Source organism: Sorex fumeus, unplaced genomic scaffold (assembly GCF_029834395.1).
Source record: "Sorex fumeus unplaced genomic scaffold, SorFum_2.1 ptg000095l, whole genome shotgun sequence".
Taxonomy (NCBI): Eukaryota; Metazoa; Chordata; class Mammalia; order Eulipotyphla; family Soricidae; genus Sorex; species Sorex fumeus.
Genome location: NW_026606152.1, coordinates 12,336,925 through 12,356,536, shown reverse-complemented (window position 1 = coordinate 12,356,536; position 19,612 = coordinate 12,336,925). Strand labels below are relative to the sequence as shown.

The 19,612-nt window shown below is 41.1% G+C and overlaps 1 protein-coding gene across 1 annotated transcript in view; it reads left to right on the top strand.

Annotated features, from left to right (window-relative positions):
* SACS (sacsin molecular chaperone) overlaps positions 1-19,612 on the top strand; it is an 80,215-nt gene that overhangs the window by 47,264 nt on the left and 13,339 nt on the right. The window lies entirely within an intron of this gene.

Genomic DNA, 19,612 nt, shown 5'->3' with positions numbered 1-19,612 from the left:
GTTATTTTTTTCTAGACCAGAATTAGTCCCATGCCCTACCCCCTGTTTTTTTTTTATCAGGGTACTGCAATTTACCATGGTTTACCATGAAACCATGATAGTTTCATGCGCATATTGTTCCAGTACCATCCCCCCTCACCAGAGTGCCCCAAAGCCCTACTCATTTAATCTGTGACCTTTATGAAAGCTCAGTTCTGTAGACCAAGTCTCAGTTCTATATTGCCTTTGGCCATTGTTTCCTTACTATGTTTTTTTTTCTTCTTTTTTTCTTTTTTTATATATCACACTTGTCTGACCCTCTCCTTCTGACTGACTTCATTCAACATAATACTCTAGTTGCGTCCATGTAGAGACAAATTGCACGATTTTATCTTTTCTTACAGCTGATACTAATACTCCATTGTGTGTTTGTATTACAATTTCTTTATCCTCTTGTCTGTTCTTGGACACTATGGTTGTTTCCAAATCTTTGCTATTGTGAATAGTGCTGTAGTGAACATACGGGCACAAATGTCTTTTTGAAATAGTATTTTTGGCCCATTGGGGTCAATACCAACATGTGGATATGCTGGGGTCATATGGAAACTTAAGAAGGTCATATTCTTTTCCAAAGATATTGAACCATTTGATGTTCCCACCAGCGGTGAATGAGGGTCCCTTACCCTTGCATCCATACCAGCAGTGCTAGCTTTTGTTCTTTTGGATGTGTGCCAGTCTCACTGGTCTAAGGTGATACCTCATTTTGGTTTGTATTTCCCTGATATTAAGTGACAAAGAAAAGAATGGGACCAATAGAAAGAAACATCCACTCCCCCCCCCCCCTTTTTTTTTTGTTTATTGGACTAAACCTGGCTGTGCACTCAGAGTCCATTCCTGTCAGGCTTGGTGGACCATATGGGATGCTGGGGATTAAACTTGTAGCAGCTGAGTGCAAGGTAACTGCTTACTTAACTGTTGCAATATGTCTCTGGCCCCTTGTTTTTTTTTTTAGATGAAGTTGTTTTATTTGTTGCTAAGTTTTACAAGAGCTTTATAATCTTGAATAGTCATTCTTTATCTGATGAGTGAGCAAGTGCTTTTTTCTAACCACATTCTAGTCATCATTTTTTTTTTTTGTGGCATCAATGTTTCTTTGATTGGAGCGATAGCACAGCGGGTAGGGCGTCTGCCTTGCACACAGCCAACATGGCCGCCCCGAGTTCAATTCCTCCGCCCCTCTCGGAAAGCCTGGCAAGCTACCGAGAGTATTCCATATGTCAGACACAGTAACAACAAAGTCTCCAATGGAGACATTACTGGGCCTGCTCGAGCAAATCTATGATCAACAGGAGGGCATTTACTTTTACTTTACTTTTTAATGTTTCTTACTTTGATGTAGTTTATTTGTTTCTTTCTTTTTGCTTCTGTTTGCTTAGCCAGTTGCATTGAAGGTGCCACAAAATTCAATATCAATGAAAGTTTCTGTCTGTACTTGTCTAAATATATTTTATAGGTCTGATATTGAGGTCCTTAATCCATTTTCATTGACTTTTGTGCATGATGTTAGAAAGGGGAATGATTTAATTTTTTAACATGTGGTTGACCAGTTTTCTCACCAATATTTGTAGAAGAGGCTTTCATTTCTCCATTTCACTCTTCTAGCTCCTTTGACAAAGATTAGCTGACCTGAGGGTCTGTATCTGAACTTTTGATTCTTTTCTGTTGGTCCAGGAATTTGTCTTTATTCTAGAACCCACCGTCTTTAATACTATAGCCTTATATGTACTTTAAATTTGGATAAAGAAAAGACTTCCATCATCTTTTGTTTTCTCCTTAAGATTTCTTTGTCTATTGGGGGGATTTATTAAGCCATACAAATTTTAACAGCATTTTTTTCTGTCTGTAAAAAATATCCTGGGTACTTTTATAGGGACTACATTGTATCTCTACAGTGCTTTAGGGGAGCATGGTCATTTTGATAATACTAATTCTTTCATTCCATAAACAGGGGCTGTGTTGCCATTTCCATGGACCTTATATTTCTTTTATTAATGACAAAAGTTTTCTTTATGTGAGTCTTTCACCTCTTCCTTAATCTGGTTCCCAGATAACTTGTTCTTTTTTTTTTTGCTTTGTTTTGTTTTTTTGAGGTACAATTGTGAATGGAATTTAAAAACATTTTTTCTCTTTGTACATTATTTTCATACTGAAATGCCCAGAATTTCTGTATGTTAATTTCTTAGCCTGCCACATTACTGGATGTTTATTATCTCTAGAAGGGTTTCTTTTGTTTTGTTTTTGCTTTTATAGGGCCTTTAGTGTTTTTCTAAGAATAGTATCATGTCATCTGCTAATAGTGTTAGTTTGACTTTTTATCTGGATATCCTTCAAATCTCCTCTCTCTCTCACTCGCTTGCTGGCTCTCTGTTTCTCTCTCTCTCTGTCATTGATGTGGCAAGGTCTTCCATTACTATGTTGAATAATAGTGAAGACAGCAGACAACCTTGTCTCTTGCCCGATCTTAGTGGGGAGGCGTTTAGTTTTTTGCTATTATGGGTTTGTGGTTAATGGCTTTAGTTATATTGATAAAAGTTTCTTCTATCCCTTTCTATAAAGGGATTTTTATCATGAATGACTGTTGGATCTTGTGAGATACTGTCTTTACATTTATTGATATAATCATATGATTTTTAGTTTTCTTTATATTGATATGTGCATTACATTGACTTGCATATATTAAAACTTTATTGCATCCCTAGGATAAATTCTACTCGGTATGATCTTGATGTATGATCCTTTTAATATCTTGTTTTATTTGATTCATTAATATTTTGTTTAGTGTATTTGTATCTGTGTTCATCAGTGAAACTGGCCTATGCTTTTCTTTTTTAGTTATGTCTCTGTCTGCTTTGGTATCAGGGTAATGTTTGCTTTTTTGAAACTGTTTGGAGGATTCCTTTTTCTTGACTTCCTGCAAGAGCCTGAGAAGAATTTGAAGTAGCTTTTTGTAAAAAACTATGCACGCAGAAGGTTGTGTGTTCGCGGGCTCTCTGGACGGCTCTATCTCACCGCCCGTGTTCGGTGCCCTAGAGTTGCTGTGTGTAGCCTGCATCGGGACGGCTGTTGGCCAAGGGCAGATGAAGGAAGAGACGAGGGCCAGGCCGGTTGATCTTAGTGGCAGTTTATTACAAGGAAGTTTATCCCATAGAAGAACTTATATTGTGGAGGGCCTAGGTTCTCTCAAGCACATGTTCCCCTTGCTAGTCTCTCGGTAGTCCATCTTTCAGCCCTGCTCTCTCCTTCTCCAGCTCCCTTCTAGTCTGGCTGACACTCCACCCAGTCAGGTAGCCAAATCAACATAAGAAAGCCCTTCCTGAATGCTCAAGGGCAAGATACCTCTTAAGGTGTTTTTCTCTTTTCCTCAGTCCAATAAACTATCAACTATTTCTGAGGTTATGCAGGAAGGACAGAACAGTGTTATCCTACATCTCCCCCTTTTTCTTTTTACAAAAAACACAAAATTTGAAACAGGAAAAATTACTAGCTATTTTTGTGTGGACACAGTAAGAGATAACATTGAGACTTGTAGGGCAGCTCTCCTGGGAACATCTTGCCATAGACTCAGAGTACAGTGCTCAGGCCAGATTAATCATTCCTAGCCCTAGCAGGGTCCAAATCTAGTTATTACTTTTTGGATCATGACAGCATTTGTCCATGACCAAGCTCTTAACTTATAGTTAAGCATTATGGCACTTTGGCCAGGCCCATCTCTATGCCAGGGTAGCACATAGCTTACAGCTTGCCCTGGGTCCATCCAGTCCCTCGTCGGGACCCTGCCTTTAGGGGTGCTAGGAAGTGAGGGCAACTGAGGCTTAAGTTGAGAAAGCAGATGCCCAGGAATGAAATATCACTGAGAGTCACATTACAAAAGCATGTCTTCTTGTGTCCATACAAAAAGAACACTGATCTGAATAAACTATGCAAAGGACTTAGGGAAAAGAGAAAAACAATAATTTACAAGTCAACAGAACACAAAGAAAGTTACAAATAAACACAGAGAAATGGGAGCACTCTGATGGGAGCAACCCAATAAATCTAAAATACCTGAGTTTGCAGGAAGATTCCCCCACCCTTTTTTTTTTTTTTTTACAAAAGACACAAAATTTAAAATAGAGAAACAATTCCAAATACAAGACAGTCTCATTAGTTGTAGTAAGATTTCAGTCCAACCCTGGACCCAGAGTAGTGCTTGTAGTAAGCGTCCAATTGTCCTGCACTGTACAGGGGTGATGAAAGTCACCAATGATGAGAGTCATTTAGTCCCATTCTGAAGAAACAAAGTGTCTGGATCAAAACTGAAGAGTTGTTCCTGTAACAGCATCAGGAGTGGTTGCAGCAATGAATCCAAGGGTAGCAGCTATGAGGAGTCCGATAAATTTCAGGAAGCACTGGATCAGCCGGGGAGCACTGGAACAGGAGCATCACAACTTCTGGCAGGAGTACTTCAGTAGGGGAATGCAGCCATTCTCCCATCAGGTTCATCAGCAGTCATAGATGTACAACCTAGTTTATGTTTGAGAAAAACACTTTTTTAAAGTTATCAGAGGCTTTAACCATCAGTGTTTGGCCTCCGTTCCTGTGAGTAGAGAGAAAGACAGAGGGAAGTTCCAATACAAATGGATATTCTAGAGAGAAATAAAAAGGTGTTCCTGTTTAAAAGCCATTCCTTTCTCCTTCAGGAACCTGTGAATTCCAAGAAAAGGGTAAAAGTAAAGTATCGTTAATTCAAAATATGGAAGCCGGGCGTTGTCTAATCCTCAACCTGTAAAGAGAAAGGCATAAAAAATGCCTTAATGTGAACTCGTGATGTGTTAAAGTGATGTAGGTGGGCCCCACGGGTGACTTATGTGAAGCGGGGAGGAGAAAGACTGTCACTTTCTCCCCACTCGCCCCTGCCACTCGGGACCCAGGGTTGCTGGGTTCTTGTCTCGCCTCGCAGAAAGGAATTTCAGGAGTAGACAAGCAGTGAAGTAAATAGATTTTATTTGGAGGATTTTTAGGTATGGAGGGAGGGAGAGAGAGTGAGAGAGTAAAGTTAGACACGAAAGCATGAAAGTACGCATCTCAAGAGGGGAGATGCGGGCGACACATGTGCTCGGGCACCACATGTGCTCGGCCACGTGGGCACAAGCAGCACATGGGCTCGGGCAGCAAATGCGCGCGCTTCCTTTGTTCAAGGTAGCCTTTATAGGGTTCCTCCAACCTGCCCCCACGTGGGGCTTCTTCCCAGGTAAATGTCCCGTTGCTAAGGAGGTTGCCAGGGAGGATGGGAGTGGTGATGGTCTTCTTTGAAATTCCTTTCCTGGCCTTTTGTTCCTAGAGGAGCTTCTTTGGGTCTGTTGCTGGAGCCAGGTGAGGGTCTTATCAAGCCTTAGTTCCTGTTTTCCTATTTTCTGCAGGGCTGGCTTTTGTCATTGCCTCGGGAGGGGGCCCTCCCTGTCTACCTGCCTACATCAAAAGGAGCTAGAGACCTTGCTGGAGGTCCTCTGATGCAGGTTCCTCTTCTTTCCTTTGTGACTTCTAGCTGAAATCAGTTTGGAGATAGTTTGGGGCTGGAATTTGAAGGGTTGTGAGTCTCTGCTGGTCTGAGATCCAACTCAGGAAGATGAATTCGACTTCTGATGAGACGTAATGGGATCCAAAGTTTCTCAGTGGGGTTATCATCTGTTGAAACAAAAGCATAGCCTTTTCCTCGAATGAGGAGTTTCCCTGCTACATTCAGTTGAGAAAATACCTCCTTTTTCGTTTTTTATTAAGCATGCCATATGTCCACTGAATATGGAGAGGTGGTGTGCTTAAAGCGCAGCATTCTCTTAAAAGTCAAACTGCTTCTCCCCAAAAGTAGTGCCTACAGTGCCTTGTGGGATTGGTCCCTTTATACCAGAATTTAATTGTAGTAAAACTGGGTAGGGGTTATAGTAACCGTATCAGGGCAGGGAATATCCAGGGCTGCGCTTCCTGCCGTTATTGGCTGCAGGGAGTATACTGATTGGAGCTCTGAAACTCCACACTGGGGAGAGGGGCTGCAGCTGGGAACATCCCCTGATATTGCTGGACCTGGGGCTGGTGCCCTTGCAGGTTTCCCGAATTGGGGTCAACAGCTGCATCAAAATTGAAGCGACAATCTCTGGCCCAATGATTTCCTCTCTTACACCTGGGACAGGGCCCGGGAGGTGCAAGTCTGGCTCTGCAGTCTCTGGCCCAGTAGTTTCCCTTCTCATACCTGGGAAAGGGCCCAGGAGGTGCTCTCACAATGGTATGTTTGGGAGGTGCCCTGCAGTTCTTACGAAAGTGGCCTGGTTTTCCACAATTAAAACATCTTTTCTGAGCTTGCCTCTGTACAGTATAGGCCTCAAAAGCCTTCATCTGCACCTTATATTTAACAGAATCAACAATGCTGCATGCTTTCAAATACCCCATTATATCTTCCTTCTCTTTGATAGGGCTCAGAATGGCCTGGCAATCTTCATTAGCATTTTCAAAGGCCAATTGTTTAGTCAACAGCTCCTGAGCTTCCTTACACTTAACCTGCATTTCAATAGCTTCCATCAACCTCCCTATGAAATCTGCATAGGGTTCTGAGGCCCTCTGGACAATCTTAGTAAAACTTCCCTTAAATTCTGCATCTGCATCAATCTTCTCCCATGCACGCAGGGCTATGTCACGGATATGAGCAAAAACAGCACGAGGCAAGGTGACTTGCCTTTTTGGGTCATGCCATTTCCCTTCACCTATTAACATCTCATAAGTCAGCTTAATATCTGAAAATTTCCATCCAGCCTGGCCTAGGCTCTGAAGCTTTGCCTTGGCCTCATCACTGAACCACATCCTCCACTGTAGGTACTGAGAAGGGTTTAAGCACGTTTTAGCAACCATGCGAAAATCTTGAGGTACCCAGTAAGCCTTTTTACTCCAGTCTGTAAGATACTCCCTACAGTACGGAGACGTAGGCCGTATGAGGCACAGGCCGTTTTGATACGACCGAGAGAATCCATTCTTAACCTGCGATAAGATGGAAGCTGCTTCTTCTCAGCCTGTACTGGGCGATTGGGAGCATGTCCCGAGCGGTCTGGAGGCCGCTTTGCTGAGCTACTCTCGGACTCATAATCCGAGTAAGTGCTAGCAGACTCATAATCCATATCACTTTCATCTGATGCATTGGAAGTGAAGCTATATTCATCAGCCTGAGAAATATTTTCACTATGAAAACCCTTTCGAGACTTAGGTAGGGGAGGAGCTGAGGCCGTATTATTGCTAATATTCTCCTCCTCCTCAACTGTGCTTTTCCAAAACAAGAGAATAGAATCAACAATCTCCCAGGTATTCCAGAATTCTAGGGGAATCTTAGTCCCTTCCTTAGATGCCTTATAGACATTTTTCTTAACTTTTTCCCAAATCTTGGTTTCTAGAGTCCCTTCATCTGGGAACCATGGGTTAACTTCATAAACTACCTTAAAGCAGGACCGGAGCTGGTCTCTGGAAATGTAGAATTCTGGGTTCCCTATCTTGCGGGAGAGACGGTGAATCAAATCCATAAATGTGTTGGCCTGTTCAGTGTGGCTCGAGACACTATGAAAGATCTTGGGAAGGCCCAGAATCTGTCCCATCTTAGTGGGGGATTGCTGTTAGGATTCTAACTCCCAGCAAACTAAAAAATCCTATTCTCCCATTCACGTTCTACAGTGGGGGTGCACCGAAGGCAATTCTTACCTTTAGTTGGTAGCTCGAGCCCGCCCAAGGGACGCCAGCTGTAAAAAACTATGCACGCAGAAGGTTGTGTGTTCGCGGGCTCTCTGGATGGCTCTATCTCACCGCCCGTGTTCGGTGCCCTAGAGCTGCTGTGTGTAGCCTGCATTGGGACGGCTGTTGGCCAAGGGCAGATGAAGGAAGAGACGAGGGCCAGGCCGGTTGATCTTAGTGGCAGTTTATTACAAGGAAGTTTATCCCATAGAAGAACTTATATTGTGGAGGGCCTAGGTTCTCTCAAGCACATGTTCCCCTTGCTAGTCTCTCGGTAGTCCATCTTTCAGCCCTGCTCTCTCCTTCTCCAGCTCCCTTCTAGTCTGGCTGACACTCCACCCAGTCAGGTAGCCAAATCAACATAAGAAAGCCCTTCCTGAATGCTCAAGGGCAAGATACCTCTTAAGGTGTTTTTCTCTTTTCCTCAGTCCAATAAACTATCAACTATTTCTGAGGTTATGCAGGAAGGACAGAACAGTGTTATCCTACAGCTCTTCTTTGGAGATTTTGAAAAACTTGCTGTACATTTCTGGGCTTTTGTTTTAGTGGAGGATTTTGATTATCATTTCTATTTCCTTGCAAGTTATTGGTGTGTTCAGATGCTTCATTTCCTCCTGATAAAGACCTTGAAGGTTATAAGAAATAAAGAATTTATCTGCATTTTCTATGTTTTTCAATTTTGGGCATAACAGTTTTCATAGTAATCTTTAATGACCTTTGAATTTTTACAGTATTTGTTGTGATATCTCCCCTTTCATTTCTGATTTGTTTCATTAAACTTTTTTTTTATTGTAACTCTAGCTATTGGTTTTTCAGTCTTGTTTATTTTTTTCAAAAAGACTAGGTTTTGATTTCATTGGTCTTTTGAATTGATTTTTTTGGTCTCCATTTTATTGATTTCTGCTCTACTTTTAATTGTTTCTTGTTGTTTGCTATGGGTTCCCTTTGTCGCACGTTCACTAATATTTTAAACTGTGTAGTTAATTTATTCAGGAACTTCCTTGTTTCCTGATGTATGCTGGTATTGCTATGAACTTTTCTTCAAACAGCCTCTGCTGTGTCCCATGTGTTCTGGTAAATTGTGTCTTCACTCTCATTCATTTCCAGAAAACTTTTGATTTCTTCTTTTATTTTCTCTAGTTGTTTAATTTTGAGATATTTGACCCCCCCCTACAAGTTTCTCTTTTTTAAAAAAAAATTTTATTAGTGAAACACCATGAGGTACAGTTATAGACTTACAAATTTTTGTGCTTGGGTTTCAGTTATACAATGATTGAGTACCCATCCCTCCACCAGTGTCCATTCTCCACCTCCAGTGCTCCCAGATCCTTCCTACCCTCCCCCAAACCCCCATCATACCCATCCCTGTGGCAGGGCATTCCCCTCTGTTCTCTCTCTCTGCTTGGGTGTTCTGGTTTGCAAAAGAGGCATTGAGTGGCAATCATGTTCAGTCTATAGTCTACTTTCAGCATGCATCTCTCATCCTGGGAGAATCCTCCCAAAGCCCTTTACTTGGTGATCCCCTCCCTATCTGAGCTGCTTCTCCCCCAGAACGTGTGGCTGGCCTCCAAGCCCCGGAGTGAACCTCCTGGTACTTGTCTCGGCTATTCTTGGGTGTTGGTCTCCCATTTTGTTACATTATATTCCCCCCAGATGAATGCAGTCTTTCTATGTCTGTCTCTCTCTTTCTGACTCATTTCACTTAACATGATACTTTCCATGTAGTACCACTTGTATGTAAATTTCATGACTCATCTTTTCTTTTTTTTTTTTTTTTTGCTTTTTGGGTCACACCCGGCAATGCTCAGGGGTTACTCCTGGCTCATGCACTCAGGAATTGCTCCTGGCAGTGCTTGGGGGACCATATGGGATGCTGGGAATCGAACCTGTGTCGGCCATATTGGCTGCGTGCAAGGCAAATGCCTTACCCGCTGTGTTATCGCTCCAGCCCCGACTTCATCTTCTCTAACGGCTGCATAGTACTCCATTGTGTAGATGTACCAAAGTTTCTTTAACCAGTCATCTGTTCTTGGGCACTCAGGTTTTTTCCAGATTCTAGCTATTGTAAACAGAGCTGCAATGAACAAACAAGTGCAGATGTCACTTTGGCTATACTTTTTTGCTTCCTGGGATATATTCCCAGGAGTGGTAATGCTGGGTCAAATGGGAGCTCAATTTCTAATTATTTGAGAATCATCCATACTGTTTTCCAGAAGGGCTGAACCATTCGGAATTCCTACCAGCAGTGAAGGAAGGCCCCTTCCTTGCCACATCCGCGCCAACACCAGTTGCTTTTGTTCTTTTGGATGTGGGCCAGTCTCTGTGGTGTGAAATGATATCTCATTGTTGTTTTGATCTGCATCTCTCTAATGATTAGTGATGCAGAGCATTTTCTCATGTGCCTTTTAGCCATTCGGATTTCCTTGGGAAAGTTTCTGTTCATCACCCCATTTCTTGATGGGGTTAGATGATAAAACTTAGAGCAGAAATTAATTACATGGAAATCAAAGAAACAATCTGAAAAGTCAATGAAACCAAGAGCTGGTTCTTTGAGAAAATAAATAATATTGATAAACCACTAGAACACTCACTAAAAAAGAGAGAGAGAGAACCCTAGTAGAACAAATCAGAAATGAAAAAGGGGACATCACAATAGAATCCAATGAAATTCAAAAGATCATCAGAGACTACTTTGAGATTCTGTATGCCACGAGACAAGAGAACCTAGAAGAAATGGATAAATTCCTGGATTCCTATAATCTCCCAAGATTAAACCAGGAAGACTTGGGATACCTGAATAGACCCATTCATATCAAGAAAATTGAAGTGGTAATCAAAGTCTTCCCAAAAACAAGAGCCCAGGACCAGATGGATGCACTAGTGAATTCTTCCAAACATTTTAAAGAAGACCTTCTGCTAGTTCTCTTCAAGCTTTTCCAGGAAATTGAAAAAACAGAAACTCTCCCAAACGGCTTCTGTGAGGCACATTTCTCCCTAATACCAAAAGCAAAGAAAAACACCACCAACAAAGAAAAGTATAGGCTAATATCCCTGATGAACACGATTTGAAGATCCTCAACAAAATATTAGCAAATACAATCCAGCGACTCATCAAAAAAGATCATACACCATGACCAAATGGGATTCATCCCTGCGATGCAAGCGTGGTTTAATATTCAGAAATCAATCAACATAATCCATCATACCAACAAAAGTAAAGATAAAAACCATATGATCATATCAATAGATGCAGAGAAAGCTTTTATTTTTATTTTTATTAGTGAAACACCATGAGATTCAGTTGTAGACTTACAAATTTTTGTGCTTGGGTTTTGATTATACAAAAAGTGCCCATTTTCCACCACCATGGATCCCAGTATCCCTCCCACCCCTATCCCCCACATTCCACCCTGCCTCTGTGGCAGGGCATTTCCTTTTGTTTTCTCTCTCCTTTTGTGTGTTGTGGTCTGCAAAAGAGGCATTGAATGGCAATCATGTTTGGTCCATAGTCTACTTTCAACATGCAATGGAGACATTACTGGGCCCGCTTGAGCAAATCGATGATCAGCGGGAGGGCCTTTTACTTTTAAAGGGTTGATATCAAAGCACTGGTTGAACTCTACAAGAAGTTTTTCTTTATGATTCATTTCCACTTTGAATGCATCAAGGTCTGAGAAGATAGTAGATATGATTTCTAGATAAAAATAATTTCATTTATTTCCAATCTAGCTTTGTGGTCGGTCTTAGAAAGTGTTCCATGTGCATTGGAGAAGAATTTATACTTAGCATTTGGGGGATAAAGAACGCTATACCTGTCTGGTAGGCCCATTTCTTCCTTTTTTTCTTTTTAATTAAAAATTTTTTTCATAAAGTTGTTCACAATAATTGTGATTCATTTGTGCATCTGAATAATTGAATGTAAGTTCAATATTTCAACACCAATCCCACAACATTACACCTTTCCACCACCATTATTTTGAATTTTCCCACCACCACCCTAGACATAGGCAGATGCTAAATAATTTTTTTGTACTGCTTGTTATGAAAAGTAGGAGATTCTATTTATATGGATTTACAAACTTTTTAAAATATTTGGGGTTTAGAGGTATCTCTGACGTGTTGCTCTCTTTTGAGGTTCATTTCTGAGTCTCTGAATCATGGCTGTTAGTGCACTTAAATGTTTAGAGGCAGTTCTTGGGCATGACTGCCAGGAAACCGGAAGGGCAGAGAGATGGGGAGAGGTCGCCCATACCCAAGTCTGTGAAGCCTGGAGTTTTCAGTCACTAGTCCCACATACTTTGGTGTTTCAGTGGATTCATTCTCATGTGTGTGTGTGGGGGAGGGCGGGGCTCGCAATGAGCCTGTGAAGGTTGGCTGTGAGTGTGGCTACTTGGGTTCTTTTGGAGCAGATGGAGGGAAAATGGCTGCCCCACTCCGAGGCGCCCTGGTGAAATCAGTCAGGCACATGGTGGGGAAACATGTCTGTAGTGTTCAGCTTTCCTCTGGGATCATTTGTGAATTTCTGGATCATGACTATTATTGCGCTTAAATGGTGCCTGGAGGCAGTTCGTGGGCATGACTGCCAGGAGGCCAGAATAGCTGGGAGATGGGAGGAGGAGGCCCATTTCCAACTCTGAAGCCTGGAGTTTTCAGTTACTAGTCCCGCATACCTGGGTTTGAGAATAAGTCTCGAGGAGAGGATGGCAGAAGTCAGTCTTTCTAAGTCTTATCCATTTTTTTTATGATCACTGAAGAATAGCTATTGAAAACCTTTCTACTGCTTTTCATATTAATAATTTCTCTGATTGCAATATGAACTATATATATTACAGATGGACTAATGTAATACCCCAAGCATGATGACAAAATGGTAGTTATTGTCACCTCGTACTTCCACAACCTGAGTCCTTGTCCTTTTCCAAATCTGTTCCTCCCTTTTATCTTTCCTGCTGAGAAAGATCCCCTTATCCATGAAGTTGCTCAGATTCGATCCCCACTCTGTCTTGGTCATGTACAGTTTCAGGTTCTTGTTTCTGATGGCCCCTTCCTCTCTCTCACGGCATGTTGTTGCTATTGGAGAGCTCTGTGGAGCTTGTAATGTTATTACTAGAAATGAAATGTGGTCTCCTCTTGCCTGTGCTTGGTGCCCTTCTGATCCCTTTCTCCCTTGTAATCGTCTCCAGTAGACACTGGCAAATGGAAGGGAGATCTGGTCCTGCTGGTGTGGAATTGAGGCTTTCCCTGATTGAACTTCCCTTCTCAGTGGCCTTGGTCCATTCTGTCTTCCTCTTCTGTGTCTGTTGTCCCAAATGCTTGTGTGCACTCTCTCAAGCTCATGAGGGCAGTGCTCAGTGAGGCTTGTCAACAGCGGAGAGCAGAGTGTCCACTGCAGGGTGGATACTTGACCTCCTTCTTTCCCCGAATGAAAGTCTTCTCACATTTGTATTTCTATATATGGTGGTTCTTGGGCCTGCACTACCTCTTTTCACCTGCTCCTGGCTGGCTGACTTTAAAGCCTTGAGGGTAGGATCCACCTCTTAGTCTTGTGTTCCCAGTGCTTGGCTGGCCAGTTTGTTTGTCTGTCAACAATAAACAGAGTGGGAATATTCAGGGAGCTAGGGCATAAAGATGAAAAGGCAAATCCCTGCTGTTCTTCCTATGATCTAATATTTCTCTGTCAAATAAGTGTCTTCCATTATCTTGTTTGCTCTCTTCTGAAGTAGATCATCATCATTTGAGAGATAGAGACTGAAATCCTGAGTTTGAAGAATTTAAATGACTTGTAGAATTGGAGAGCACTGCAATTATGATTATCTCTCCCCATCTCCACCTCTCTTTTACTTGGTCTAGTTTATTTTTCTCAGAAATAGGGAAAATATTAGAAAAGCAAGTGTGTTTTTTTGAGGAAATAATTTGAAAAATGTTAAACATATGATAGGAATGACTAATCTGTTGGCATCAAGGTTTTATTTATTTTTAAAACTTGCTCATACATGTGTAATATATATTTACTGTTACCTTGTTGCATAGGTTTATGGACCAGACTCAATAATCATTAATTTGAATTTCCCCCTTGTGCCAGGCACAGTTAAGATGGTGTCTAGTTGAATAAAACTGAAGGAACTCACAGCTTAGTGGCAACAGCTGTGTACAACACATTGCGAATTTCTGTGATGGGTCTGTGGTCAAATATAGAAAATAGAGTCAGGTTAAAGAGGGCTTGCCTTGGCTGCCTCACAGGGGCCTCCTGACGTGAATGTGGTTAGGAGAAGCATGAATTTCATTGTTGGAGGGACAGAGGATTTACAGTGCTTGCTTGGCTGTGTTGTGATTTGTCATATTTTTTGCAGGAATCATAATATAGTCTATGTATTATATATTATAGTTATAACACATTATATATATATTAAATTTATAAATCCAGCAAGTTTAGAAACCATCAGGAAAAGTAGTAATTTGGTGCCAGCTTCAGGTGTTTTAGATCAACATTGTTCTAAATTTATCTTTTAAGTATATTGACTGATAAGATGCTTCTAAAGAAATTGGTCTCTATTATTAAGCCAAGTTATTAAGCTAAACTTAGCTCAAGGACCTAAATACATGAATATCATAGATTTGTAGAGATGTATTTTGTAAATAAACTGCTTGCTTTGGTCATAAGAGGAGTTAGATGTACATGGAGTAATTCTTTGCAGTACATAATTATCACTAGTTGCCATAAGCTGGCAGTGGAAATACATAATTAAAACCTTTCTTTCTTTATTGTAGACTGACAATTAAGTGAATTGTAGAGTAACTGAAATGTTTTGAAAATCAGAGTTCTTCCCTTCCTTAATTTTTATCTATACTGTCTCAATGATGTATGATGAAAACCAATACAAAAAACTGCAGTAACTTATGAAATGCCTTTATATTATTGAGATGCAGTTCTTACATACAAAGCTCTCACATCGCTCTTTTTGGCTTTTTTTTTTTTTAAAAATTAAGGGTCTCTACAATTAGTTTTGTTTTAGTTTGCTTGAAATACATCTTTAATTCTTAAATGCATTTCCATTATATTTGGGGTTTTGCCTATGTCTTGTCTTCTGTGTAATGATATTTAGAGATTCTGCAAGCAGTGTTATTTTTATTATGCAGAATAATTTCTGTATCCATCATATGAAAAATGTAACCATTCTGGCTTTTTCTAAGAATGAATTTAATTATATTCTAGCACAACAACTTCTCTGGGGATACTCAGGTATGAAAACTAACTAAATGTTGTGTTCATTTGTAGCCTGATGTTTTTGTTCATTTGGTTCCTTCAATCCTTTATTTTTCAATTGACATAAATAGCTAGAAATTATGTCAACAATTTCTTGTGGCAATAATTATTAAAGGAGAGAGGAAACTACTAATACAGATACCTGGATGATAAATACCACAATGAAACCATATTTAAGAGACTTGGAAACATTCATTTCATAGAACGTTTATTATTGCAGGTGAAGGAATTGTATTTAGAAATTGAATTAGAAATTGTTTTATGGAAATGATTATTTCCTGAGGGCTCCCAGATGGTACTCATTATGCTGAGGAAGTGCTCAGACCAGCATCTGTTGGTGTGGATCTGGAGGTGCTGAGTTCTGGGAGCTGCTCAGTCCTCACTGGCGTTGCTTAGGGGCCTTCAGGGTGAAACCTCATTGTACTTACTCTGGGGTGGAGCATGTGGTTCTGAGAATCACTCTCCGGCACACAATGCATATGTCCGAGCCATTTGAACTCTCTCACTCACAAAGATTATTTTTGGAGTCAGGGCAGTCCTTGAAGCAGGTTATCATAACATTGAAATTAATTTATTATTACTTTTCAAATCTTTTGTTATTTTGGACCACACTGGTGGTACTGATGGGTTACTTCTGGCTCTGCAATCAGGAATCACTTCTGGTGGTGCTCAGGGAACCATATTTGAAGGAATTGAAGCTGGGTTGGCAGCATGCAAAGAGTTGCCCTACCTGCTGTACTGTCCCTCCAGTCCCCTACCATTAATTTAGAAACCAAGTTACTTTTTAATATAAATCAGTGTGTTGTATATTTTTATTTATATATTTTTTCTTTTTTTGCTTTTTGGGTCACACCTGGCAATGCACAGGAGTTACTTCTGGCTCTGCACTCAGGAATTACTCCTGGCAGTGCTCAGGGGACTATATGGGATGCTGGGAATTGAACCTGAGTCGGTTGTGTGCAAGGCAAACGCCCTACCCACTGTGCTATCCTCCAGCCCCGTGTTGTAAATTTTTAAGGTATAATCAAACAAAAATAAAATTGGGACATGAGCCAACTGCACTGGGGACTGTGGTGCTCAGGGATCCCCTGGTTGGCTATCTTTTTGGCCCAGGTGAAGACCAGGAGGGCTGCACCAGTGTCTGCGTTGACTTTAGCAGAAATGGGGTCATTGGTGTTGTCTGTATTTTGTTATTTTGCTTTATTTTAAAATTGGGGCCATACCCTACCAGTGTTGGGAACTGGTGCCACCCCCAGCAGAACTTGGCCCAGTTTCTGCTGCCGGGAACAGAGCTTATTGTGCTTAAGACTACCAGGCTATACCTCCCTGCCCCAGTCCACCTGACTGTGTTCAGTAATCACTAGGCCATACCCAGTGTCTAGCCGACTTCTCAGGACCACCAGCTGTACCCACAGTCCACTTGACTGTGTTCAGGAACCACCAGGCCATACTCAGTGTCTATCCTAGTTGTGCTCAGGAGTCTATACAGGGCCTTGCCTGTGCTAGGCATCTGCTCTGTCGCTACCTCTCTGGTCCCTTGTCAATTTTTTTAATCACCGAGCCGTGCTTCACGTTGGGGTGGAAGTTTCTGATGGTCTTTTGGTGTCCTGCAGTGCTGCTGGTGGCCTTGCTGGGGGAGTGCTGTTTAACAGCAACGTAACAGCAGGTGGTTGCTATGTTCCTTCCTGCCCTGGCCTCTCCTTTGTTTCTCTTGAGAGCTGGCTGTCAAGTACACCATTTCATTGGCCATCACTTTATCATGTGCACTTAAGAAGTTTTTGATATCTCTACACAGTGGAGCATGGTTAGGATTCATCAGCTGTCAAAGCTGCCACTGCCACTTTCTGCACAGGTTAACATGTGTACCATCTATTGTATTTACAGCCCAGGATTATTATCAACCAAGTCTCATCAAGTGTGGCTAATGGCAGCACTCAGGATGAGAGATTTTGCTTAAGTGCCTTTTGAAGTAGACCCTTTTCCTTTCAATGTTGGAAATACTTCTCAAAGTTAGAACTAAACATAAACATTCAAATAAATATCCAATATAAAAGCCATATTCGTTGCTATTATGAACTTACAGAGCAGAAATTAATCTTAGAAGATTTACTTCTGAATAGTTCATTTGAGAAAGTTAGATAAGTGCTTTTTATCTCTGGGAGCCCTTTCAGTACAATAGAGTTAACCTTTTATACTTGATGGGGTTGGGGGTGTGAGGGCGGAGGGTGGTTGGTGGTGGTTCCAAGCAGTGTTCAGGAGATCTGGGGATCCCACCTGTAAATCTTGGCCACCTGGACCTTCAGTTCAGGACAAGAACCCAGGGATGTGCTGCTGCTCAGGCCCTATAGTGCTGTGGATACCCAGGCCACCCAGGAAGTGTTGGGGGCCTCCTAGGGACCAGGTAGTCTGGAAACTGAACCAGGAGCCCCAACTGCTGAATTTTCTGCTGGCGCCTAGTCAAGCTTTCTTGACAGTGCTAATAATTTTCAGATGTGAGATCACACAGCTGTGGAAATTACTGTGCTGGTTGTGTTAATGGCACCTCACAGTTTCCGTGGCTGACTAACCCAGGACATGAGGCCTTTGTTCTGAGTTAACGTGTGCTTTAGGTCTAAAAATTTAAGACAAATCCAAAGCAAAGAGAAATCAGGCAACTTAGTCTACATAATTAGAGATATGTCTTATACATTTTCTCTCTCCTTTATTTTTTGTTACATATTTTTCAACTGAGCATGACTTTTAGTTGCATGTTGTATGTGCTGTGTGCTTTGTTGGTGTTTTATTTGTACTTTAATATCAGATAATTTTCATAAAGGTGAGTATGTATCTTATAAATGCCAAATTTTATGCAAGGATATCAGATACTATTATCTACAAAACGCATGTCATGTGGCCATTATTAACATAATATTTGGTGTGGAGTACTAGTGTTGCCTATTTCATTTTATTTTCTGAGCTTTGTAAAATTTTGAATTTTAACTGTATGTGTCTTTGCTAGTATATCCTTTGCCTTACTTATAATTTGGATATTATAATTAATTTAACGCAGTAAGCACTTTTCAAAGAATATTAAATTAAAAATAATTACAAAAACTATAGTTAAGAGGGGTCATCAGCAAGGGAAGTTATACCAGTTATTCTATGGATAAAACCTTGAAATCACATAATATAAAACAGGGAAATTATAATTTGGGTATTGATATCCTTCAAAACATAAAAAAAGTGTGTCCTTCCCTTGCTTAAAATTTTCATGGTAATAGTTTTAAAGATATCTTATTATAAAATGAAAGATAGTTTTCTTGGGAGAAACTATTCATTTTTCTTGTGTGGAAGCTTGTAAAGGAAGTTTTTCTTGGTTGAAAACTAACAAAGTTTCAAGAGATGTGAAGTATACCTTATAATTTCCCCCCAAATAAGTGTTTTAGGGTATAGGAGCTAGAAATACATAGAAAGAAAGCTGAATTTTAGTTTTTATACAAGGTCAAATATGGCATCCTTTAAAAATTTGCTCTATATGTTAAGATAAAGATTAATTTTTTCACTCTATTTCTACTTATGGGCTGGAGCAATAGCACAGCGGGTAGAGTGCTTGCCTTGCACGCAGCCAACATGGCCGACCTGAGTTCGATTCCTCCGCCCCTCTCGGAGAGCCCGGCAAGCTACCGAGAGTATCTCGCCCACACGGCAGGGCCTGGCAAGCTACCCGTGGCGTATTCGATATGCCAAACACAGTATCAACAAAGTCTCATGATGGAGATGTTACTGGCCCGTTCGAGCCAAATCGATGAACAATGGGAGGACAGTGATTTCTACTTATATATATTCCAAAATACAGAATGTATTTAGAGTTAAAAAAATTTTTGGCCCCACCCAGCTGTGCTCAGGGCTCACTCCTGACTATGTGCTCAGGGATCACTCCTGGCAGTGCTTGGGGGACCATATGGAATGCTGGGAATAGAACCCAGCTGGCCGATTGCAAGGCAAATGTCCTTCACACTATACTATTGCTCCAGTTCCTAGAGCTAAAATATTTCCTAAGCCGGTAGTTAAAAATCAGCAAAAGCCTTTTTCCTCAGACAGATGTGTGTTAGTCTCCCGGTCTGTGAAGACATGGCTCAGCTGGTGGCGGCCATGTCTGCTCTGTGGCAGCACACAGCTGCACCTACCCTTCTGCAAGGTCTGTCCGAGGGCTTTGCAGAATATGCTTCACCAAGCCAGTGAGAAAGTTTGAAATATGTCTAAGTTTTAGGATTATGTTCTTTGAGCACATACGTAGACCCAGAACCTCTCTATTATTTTTTTTCCAGATAGAAATTTTAGGCCCAGAAAGACTGTGGCATCTGACTTATACATCTAGGTAGTGGTTGAAAAGCAGCTGTGTAAATGTCTGCTGCTTCAGCTTCAGAGGAATTCCTGCTCCTGCATTTCTTTCTCTGTCCTGGCAGCCATGTGGTACCTGGAAACTGAAGTTACACAGTTTAATTAGAGATTTATACTGATAAGCTTTCTCTGATCATCATCTTAAATAAAGTGGTGCTTATATAAGCTTTATACACAATTTCTTTGGTA